Raw genomic sequence first — 10,872 nt, forward strand, 5'->3', positions numbered from 1 at the left:
TAGATAGGGTTAAGAGATATTAGGCTTAGGATCCTCATACAATTATGCAAGAGACATGCTATAAAGCTAATGGTCGCATTGTTATTTGGGTGCGCGCCGAATGATATGTTTTTTGAACAATTCGTGAATTTTGTGTGAATGAATTTGGTTTTTGTGTATAAGCATTGTACTGATTTGAAGCTCTGAACTGCTATGTGGAGGGCCCCTACAAACAATGGCAGGTTTTAATAAAATACAATCTGATTCCTTCAATTGCTTTGTTTTGTGTCATCATGTTGTATAATGATTTCGAATTGTTATCTGCATAAGAACTTTGCTTTATACTTGGGTTACACTGTTGTTTACTTTGCTTTATACCTGGTACTGCACAGTAATTTCCTTTGTTTATTATCTAGCATAATTGAAGTGTGTTCAATTCATAGATGTTGCTTGGATTACTTTGTTTGAGAAAAAATTGAAGAAGCGAGAAGACCTCTCCTAAAACAATTGAGTTCAACAATATTCCTTCATAGCTGCTAGAGTAAGGTTTCATTGTGCACTTAGAGAATTAGGCGCTGCAGCAAAGAGATTTAAAATCAAATCCCAACAATCTAACATGAGTAAAATCACCCTCACATCATCCACAAACTGATTGAATAGAGATTAATCCCTAGGAAACTTAATCAACATCCTTACGAATTACAACATTGATACAATTGACAAACATCACCCCCATCTTAAGATTAGACCTTGATAAATACATAACGACCCACTAAAACAACTTCTAAGCACATATTGTGCACCTATACTTCATCAATCTACGCACCTTGGTTGACAATTTATGATTGCCAATTCAAGGACATTGAATTGACCAAACAAACCATCTGGAAATTTGATCAGCGCTAGTCTTGGTGGGGGTTGTATTGCAACTGGAATTGAATTGTAAATGTTATTGAATCTAGTGCAGTAGTCTTGAACTGTTTCACTAGGGGCTCTCTTTATACTCTCATATTTAGCCCAAATTTGGAGAGGATTCTTCTTTACTTCCCATCATGTGAGAAAAATTTGGTGAAATTGTGTGAGATCTGGGATACTAGCTACTGACAATGACCTGAACCATTTCCTAACGTCTCCTATCAAACTTTGTGCAAATAGTCTCATTTTCACATCATCTTCATCAACTTCTTGTAAATATGAATAATCATTCATTCTGTCTATATGATGTTGTGCCGTGATTAGCCTTGTGCCATCAAATTGAGGTATTCAACTATGATAATCTTGGGGCATAGCATTAAGTTGTCCAAGTAAGACGAAGGGGGCATAACGGGCTGCCATGACTGGTAAATGGGAATGGGAAGAAGATGAAACTACAATAGATGTGGATATTGAAGGTATTAAAGGGGGTGGGATTATACTTTGTTGAGTTGGTGTAGTAGTAGTAGGGATGGTAGGTGAAATAGGGGTAGTGGTATTAAGAGAAACCACTGGAGTGGCTGTAATAATGGAAGAAACCACTGAAGGGGTTGGAGATGAGGCAAAAGAAGAAGAAGATTTAGTTGATTGATTAGTAAAAGTTTTCCGCACAGCCTGGTTTAATTCTGTCACCAAAACTTCAAGCTTGTTAAACTGTTTTATAACATCTTCATTAGAATCTGGATTGACAGGTTGATGTTTTGGGATATATGGTTTCAAAATATTTTCATCAAAAATTGTCTCAGGAACAAAGCTTTCTGATTTGGTACAAAAAAGGCTATGCTCAAAAAGTAAGTCAAATTCAATATCCTCTATAGTAATGAAACTTTCAGGGAGAGAATTAACTCTAGGTAGTGGATTATTGCTTGCTTGGCTCTCAGTAAAACTCTTTTTCTGATAAGTTTCTCAGGATTATTTACAATTTTAGGTGGTTTAGGATCTGGATGGGCTCTAGTGTATATCTTTTTAAGAGCCATATCTTCAATATATTATTTACAGATAGAAATATGTACACAATTTGGGTGGAAAAACCGGCTTTGATAACATCTATTTCACGACCACACACTAGAAATAACTTTGAGTTTTGAAAGAAAAATTTACCAGGGAAAAACACAATTTATATCAAATTTGTCCGAGTACTTAGTATGGTGCAAGAATGTTAAAACTCTGTAACTTCCCAAGGTTGTGGAGAGAAACCCAAAGGTAACTACAAAACCACTTTGGAAGTTGGGATCTAGCCTTTCCAGCTTCAGAGAGGGATCTCTCTATATGATTTAGATTTGTTGTTTTAATATATTAGGTTAGTTATTGAGTTTTGAGTTTGGTTTTTTAAATATTTGGTTGAAAATTGTAGGGAAAGTCTATTAGGCATGGAGTTAATGAGTCTTAGGGCAATCAAATACAAAAATGATAGAATAAACGTAATAGGGCAAGGTAGGCAGGATTTTGGATCTTTAGAGAATTTGTGGAGTGAATAGAATGAAAAGATTTAGATTCAATTAAATATAGAGCATGATAAGATGAATTCTATACTTAATATCAGAGTGAAAACATAAATATTGTTTATAAGCCAGATCATAGTGTATTTAAAAAATTCAACCCTTAATCTTCTTTAAACAATAGAGACATAAAAACATATGGAAAAAAGAGGAAATAACAATTTCACATGAGAGGAGACATCACCAATTTCCTGACAGGAATCTTGGAACAAACCTTTTGTATTAATGAAATTGATCACTTTAGTACATGCACAACTTACATCAAAAGGTCTGCTTTCTTCATACAAGTTCCAACCTTTTCTAAGTCTTATTTCTGAATATTTATAGAAAACTATTACATATTAGATTGGACTTCAAAATAAAATATATTTACAAATAATATTTGTTAAAGACACAAATATTTTAGATATAGAAGAAGGAAAATAAGGAAAATCTGCTGAAAGTTGTTGCACTGTTGAGGCTATGTAGGAATTTGGTGATGATTGTGTCCTATTTCACTGCAAATGTTGTTCCTCTGATACTGAAAATTTTGTACTTCAGTTACACTTCACTTGATCAACTCTAGCAACGGGTCCCACCTTTCTTCTCTTGGTATATAAAATTTAAGCATATTTTCGAACCTTCCATTTACCTTGGTATAAGTGTCAAAATTTGGCTTATTGACAAAAAGGTGGTGGATTTCACGTTGAATATTCAAATCAAACTGTATTCCCTGTATGAATGCTTCTCCACTAATAATTCCTTTTGGCCTTTACAAATTTGGAAGCATCAACACCTATATTACACAATTGTTCTTGGTAGTTTTCTAATGGGATCAATTTGCCATTAGAATATCTCAGAGTAGGTAAACCCTTTTCTTACAACATTGTGATTTTTCTGTTGAACCTCTTGACCTACAACTCAAGGTCTTTGCATTTATTCTCTAGCTGTATCATCAAATTCTTTTTTTGTTAAGACCCTCTTAACCTCCATGAATATAGATGTCCTGTCTAGAATGTTCAGGTCTTCTAGTTCCTCCTTGGTCTTTGAATTCAACAACTTGATGATCTTTTGTGCCTCTTTTGGTCTATGCTCTAAATCTTCCTTTGTGTTTTGTATCGCAGTTTTGAATCTTTGGACAAGTTCTTCCTGCTCAAAAGTAATTTGAATTGAAGGCCACATATCTGTTATGTTGGCATTTATATTATGCCAAATGCTGTTCTTAGCCTCTGCCAACATCTGAATGATAAATGAGTGCTCCTCATATTTTTGTAACTGCTGGATCAATTGTCGTGCTGAAAGGGACGAATGCATTTGAAGGATTTTTATAACAGGTTGAATTGGTTGTATAACAGAAATATTAACGTCTATTGTGTGAGACAGATTTATTAGCAAAACGAATAGATTGTTGTAATTAATGACATAACGTTCATTTGGTAATTTCGTGGCAATTTTTTGAACGTTCAATGGATACATGACGTGGCTGGACAAATGGCAACAATGAAGTGGTGGGGGGTAACAGGTGTGTGGCGGGAGATGAGTGGTGAAGGGGAGACACATGGCCGAAGAGGTGGCAATATTTCGGGAGGGCGGGGTGCAGGTAGTAAGTGGTATCGGGAGGGGACCCCCTGAAATGCCCCAGGCGCTGCCACGTTAGCCCAAGGGGTTTTGGCGGAAACAAATTTTCGGCCCCTCCCCTCGTGTTAACTATCAGGATTGTGGGGGCGGCCGAGAACACTCCTCCATCGTAGATCTGGGCAGGCTCTATCATGATCATTGATTCAAGCACGACTTTTATTCACATATGCGACACAAGAATTTTGTCGTTTTATTACATAGTATAAAACATGAAAAGCAAATAAACGATAATAACCAAGGTTTAAAACCTTATAGTTTGACATTTTTTGGAATTTTGAAAGCGACATTTTGATTGAATCACTATAGGGGTCACTTTTTCTTTATTTTTCTTTAAAGTTTTGAAAATAATTTGCAGAATAAAATCATTATTTAGAACATCTCCTAGGAGAAAATCAACAGATAATCATCAATTGATCCTATAAATTATAGGACCCTAACATATCCAACATAGACTCTGCTCAAGAAATGTATGAAGCTCTTTCCAAGTTATTCACCATCAAGAACATTAGTAAGATAACTAGCCTCAAGAATGAACTAAGGACAATAAGGATGACAAGAGACGATACCATGTCATCATATTTTGTTAGGATGTATAGAATAAGAGTTGAACTCCAAGCATGAGGCTGTACTAGAAAAAGAACTCATAATTGCCGCTCTTCTAGGTCTACCAAAATCTTGGAGTGCTTTTGCATCAAGACTTAGCAATTTAAAGGATACTCCAACCTTCGAACAAATGTCGAATGCATGTAATCAAGAAGAAACCCAAATATCATTAGTAAAAAATAGGGAGGATTAAGAAGACAACACCTCTAATGCCTATTCTGCGCATCACAAGAAGAAGGGGATCTTCAAGAAGTACAAAGGATCAAAGAAGACAGTTGACCTATCCAAGTTTGAATGCTACAACTGTCATAAGATGGGTCGTTACAAAAATCAATTTCCTGAGAATCCAAGGAATAATAAGAGAGATAGGGAACAAACAAATACTACCGATGAAGCTCCACCCAAGAAGAATAAGATTGAAGAATCGAAAGTCAAAGATTTGTACTTCGAATTCATCTCTTACATATCCTTCTTAGTCTTCTATTGTTTTCCTTTATGTTTTGATTTCTAGAGTTTGTAGGTCTAACATGTCCTGTTAGAACATTTTGAAAGAAGATTGATAAGTTGTAGGTGTCCCTCAAAAAGATTGAATTAAGAGGGATCTTCCACCATTTTACCAAAATACAAGTATTTTGTTCTTCGTTTCATATTTTCATCTTTGGTTTCCTCCTCACCTCAAGATTTGTTTGTATTGTATGCTAATAATAATTTATTTATATTTTTCTTGGTAGGAAAGATTGCAAAATATAGAAAAGTTATGGAGGAAATTTCAAAGGATAGACTTGAAGCATGTAAGAAGTTCTGTTGCAAAGGAAGCCCTTCAAGAATTGATTTCCTACAAGGTTTGTTAAAGAACAACTCACGATATGTCTTAAACTGTAAGTTTTGTTACAAGATTCTCTTCATAGAAAAGGTACGTTCACTCCCTTTTGAAATTTTCTTTACATTACTAACATCGTTATGTCAATGGTTTTGAATTATAAAGATTATTATTAGGGTGATTAATCATTAGATTGAATCTACCGTCGTTATACTATCTCTAGTCATTTGACCATTCTTGTGAATCCCTAACCATTAGGGTTCACTGTAAAACCCTAACCTCTTATTGCTAAGGGTATGTCACTGTTAATAATGAAACCCAATTCTACTTAAGGGTTATTGATAAAGTCTAGAACATATAATGAAATCCTATTCTTTTGATGTTTAGGGTTTTGGTAACGTTGAAGTAAAAACCCTAGTCCTTTAGGTGTTTACTGTTAATGTCTAGGTTATATAATAAAACCCTAGATTTTTAGGTTTGGTGATTTAGGGTTCATTAACAAAACCCTTGTAATAAGATACCATAAGTGAAACCCAAGGTGTATATTCACCAGTTTGATTGAAACCCTAGCCTGGTCAAAATTGTTTGATGTATTGATCTTGGGCATATTGACGTGGAATGCTAATGCATCCTAGATATGTATAAGCGAGTACGCTAACTTAATTGTTGATCCTCATGTTTCAGTTTGTGAAATATAGGGCTTTTAACAAAACCCTAGTAGAGATTGATATTCTAGGACATGATGATATTCTTTTCGATTATCGATATGATTTAGCTTTGATGATAAAATCTAAGGTTTGCAACAAACCCTAGTAGAATCTGGAATATAAATTTTAAATCCATATTGTTGGAAACCTTAGATGTATAATACTATGATTGAATTAATATCTTGATTAAGTTGCTAATATCTAAGGTTTTGTGTCTCAAAGATGGAGTCTAGGGTTTATGACAAAACCCTAACAAGATATTGAAGTATAGTATATAAAATATATCCCTTGTTGATTATGAACCTAACTAGGTTTAAGTATTTGATGTCTAAAGCTTGAATGTTTTGATGCTTCCATTATAATGACATGATTATAGTTAATTTCATGCTTATATATATTTGTATTTGGTTGTACTTGCCATTAAAGTTCTGCAGATACATAATCTTCAAGATGTTGGAGATGTTCGCAATTGAAGATGATGATGAGCATGATGTAGGAAGCTATAAGAATTGTGATGATCAAGATAACCTTTATGTCATGAATAAAGATTCTCCGATGTTATGAAACTGTTGATCTCCCTATGTTGAGAGGGAGCCTACATGGAAGAAATGGTATATCTCCCCAGTTGAGAGGGAGGGCATATTATGACTGTCATAATGAATACCTTGAAGTAAGAATGAAATCGAAGAATGAAAGTGCTACAAATAGATGTTCACAAAGACTTTAGAAGTACTGAGACTGTGTTTGGTGCTACTGAAGAAATGAAAGAAGAAGAAAGCTTTCAACAAACTATATAACTTGATGATATAAGTAGCTTGAGAATGATTAAGGACCCCAAAGGTTTGTGTTTACTTATATATATACTTAAAGGTTTATTACTGATTGGGGGTTTGATTTTGTAGGATATCTTCGTAAAAAGGTTGAATGTTTGAAGCATGCTTAAAGTGGAGGATATATATATGATTTAGTTTATAAGGATAGATGAAGCATCTTATGGCAAGATTCTTGGGAGGACATCTGACCGCCCTATGTGTTGATGTCTAGATATCGAAGTAGGGAGGGTGGTGTTGGTCATGGAGCTCCGACCTTGGATACACACCTAGATCCCGGTATTGGTGATATAGCTTAAACGCTTGATGGTACCTATAGGGGCTAAAGCTTGAGTTCACCTTAGTTGCACCCGATTAGAGTACCCTGGTCAAGTATCTAATCTGTAGCATTGCGTGTGTTGTGACTCTTCATAAAGTATATCACTTTGAGATCTTCCATGTATCTCTGTATATATGTAATTATGAATACCTCCCTAGCTAAGAGGGAGTGTTGAACAATGTAACTAGTGTCGGTCTTCATAATTGTATTTGAGTCATGATGTAATGTATTTGTCAAAAGAAGGAAAAAAATATTATTAAAGAAATTGACTTATTAAAGCATGGGTTTCATGCTTGGGTTAATGGTTTATAGGTCAAAGCTTCCATTGTAGGATTCTAGGATATATGTCAAGTGTCCTTGCCCATGTCATAATGTAATAGACTCTTCTTGGGCATTGTCGATCAAGAAACAAATTTATTTTGATGTAAATTAGGTCTTTTAGGCCTCCTCCACCAAGTCGGCATTAAACTGGACAAGTCAGCCTAATTGAGGGGCAAAATATCTTATATAAAGGCAACAACTCGACCTCATTTGGAGCACTCACTCAACAAGTTCGATTTGCAATTTTTGGGACAAGAAAAAGTGTGAAATTCAAGGAACAAGGAGGAAAGGGCTAGCGAAAAAGGAGAACTTTGTCAAGCACAAGAAGTCAATTTTTTCTCTCTTTCTCTCACACGTGTGAAGCTGCTAAATTGCTAGAAGGGCATAAATTACAGTCCTGAAGCTGGGCCAAAATTCTGAAGCTACAAGTTGAAGTTCTGAAGCTATTGGTCAAAGTTCTAAATCTAGGGGTCGAAATTCTGGGTTAAAGTTGCATTTGAGAAGCTGACACTAGGTGACTTTGGGAGAGATAATCTATTGGAAGGAAGGATTGACTTGGTGGAGGAGGAAGATATTTTGGTCTAGGGTCTTGGTCTATCTCAACTTGATTTTGCTAGTGGAAGAGTTTGACCAGGTTTTCCCCTATAGAGGTGTTTTAGCCCTGGCTAAGTGCCTATATTTGGTGTCATTAATCTTCATGTTTTGTTTTGATGATTGCTTGATGAAACAAAGATAAAAGAACATAAGAAAGTTAATAAGAACACAAAGATATCACAAGTAATTATCAACATAAGAAAATATTTATGCCTTTCCGGTTTTCTAACAAAGTCTATGTTGGCGAGTCTAACTTTCTAGAAGAAAATTAGACCACTCATAGGTCATCCTTTGACCTGTGACTAGCTTGTGGATTATTCATTGCTTGATGGGTCCAACCTGTGTGGATGGAAATTTTTTTCCAAGAACTAGCAGGGATGCCAAGAAGGTAGAGAAATTCCCTCTTGAATAATTTTCATTGTGAATATTTTATAATGTTTGAGTATGAGTGAACTATTGCACTTTGGCCTCATTGAGTTGTTTATCGATTTTTTTAACATTGCCTCAATCATTTTCCATATACTATAGAGCCCCTAGTAAATTAATGGCATGTTGCTTTTTCCACCCCCATTTGTGTTGGCTCAAATCTAAAGAGTATCTAATATACCTATTGAAAATGATTTGGTTTGAAGTTTGCATAACCAAATTTGATGTGAAGGTAAACATTTCTTTTAGGTTTACCAAAGTAATTGGATATGGGAAACTTGCATGTTAACAAAATTTGCACAAGAAAGAAATGCATGCTAGTTTGTTCACATTCATGAAACTCCAAAAAATATATGGAATTTCCATATCCCCAAACATGATCCCCTTCTCCATGAAGAAGAGAGACTAATAGAATATTGTACCATACCACATGCTAGTCCTAAAACCTTTAGTGACTTGGTAATTCCACATCATGAGCTTGCCCATGTGATGTCCATTTGTAAGCTTAGTTCAAAGTACTTGATCATTTGATGCTAAATTGTTATGAATGACCAACCACTCTAATGCTCGAGTTTGAAGAGAATAATGGGGATTCTGCCTTGACACCCCTTAATCCACCCCTTTTTATGATCTTGGGCATTCCACTTAATTTGATGATATTTATCATAATAATGATTTCTTAGAAGACTTTCCAATCTTTTTGAATAGGCCCTTGAACGTCCAACATTAGTTTAGATAAACAATAGTACAAAATCATATGACACTGGTAGGAGGGAATAAATGAGTGGCCTCATGTCTTCGAGATTGAATAACCGTAGTCCAAGATTCCACATTTTGGAACCCTTGTCCCATAAATCATCTCATGTGTGATTTTTTTTTTCAACAAAGGGGGAATTAACCCAAAATGCGTTTCTTTTTTATGAGAATGTCTGCGTTACTCCTTCAACCTAAGCCCATTTGTAGTGAAAGGTTCAAATAGTCACGATCCAACTTTTTGCATGCATAATGCCAAGCTTAACGTATTGTCTTGAAAACACAATGATTCTAAAATCCTAAAGGCTTCAAGTGCATTTGATTGACTTTATAATAGAGACCATAGGAGCTAGGTATCTTATTTACACGTATAGCATTTTGAATGTGGTATTGCACGAGTTTATTTGAGTGCATTTTGTTCATGGCCTTCACCCTTTTTCTTGCTAGCATTATCCACAGAGCACAAGTCATAGAATTTTGAGTGCTCCCTAGTTGAACTAAATTAGGGCTTCTTGCTAAAATGAGTTAACTTGTCTTTGATTTTGACTCTTTGTTGGTCAGTCAAACTTGTTAGAAGTGAATTAGACCTTTTCATGGGTTAAACAATGACTTGTGACTGACTTATGTTTTTCATTGTTTGATGGGTACTTGTAGGAGTACCTCTATAAATGCGTGAAAGATAAAGAAAATCCCTCCTTCCGAACAATTTTTTGATATTGAGCTTTTCATACTTTTGTCTCATTGAGTCATTTATCTAGTGGAGTTTTTCAACATTGCCTCCATCCATTTTGGGCAACTATAGAGGTCCTGGTTAGTTAATAACATTCTCCTTTTACCACCTACATCCATGTCTCCAATTTGAAGAGTATATATATATATGTATGTATTTACTATAAACAACCTTCTTTGTTGAAGTTTGTACAACCAAATTTTAAATGTGTAAATTTTTGTTTTCATGATAGCAAGGTATTTTCACATGAATAAGTTGCATGGTAGTTACATTTCCACAAGAAAACGATGCATGTAAAGTTTCATTGAATCCCACAAACTCCCACCAAACTATAGTTTGAAGAGCATATATATTTATTTACTATAAACAATCTTCTTGGTCGAAGTTTGTAGAATCAAATTTTAAGTGAAACTTTCTTATAGATTGAACAAAGTATTTTTGTATCGAAAAGTTGCATCCTAGCAACATTTCCACAAGAAAAGGATGCATGTAATTTTGATGAAATCCCACAAACTCCTGCTAACGTATGAACTTGTATGCTCATCATCCTTGGACACATTCCCCTTTCTAATGAAGAATGGCCAAAGAATTTATTCAACAAGAATCCAATACCAGAACATTCCACTAACTTGCAATTTGACAGCACAAGCTTAATCATGCAACTTTCATTTGCAAGCATAGTACGATGTAGTCGATTTATCA

The sequence above is a fragment of the Pinus tabuliformis genome, chromosome Q, assembly GCF_031772625.1.
Source record: "Pinus tabuliformis cultivar Carrire ecotype Pingquan chromosome Q, CPIR1, whole genome shotgun sequence".
NCBI lineage: Eukaryota > Viridiplantae > Streptophyta > Pinopsida > Pinales > Pinaceae > Pinus > Pinus tabuliformis.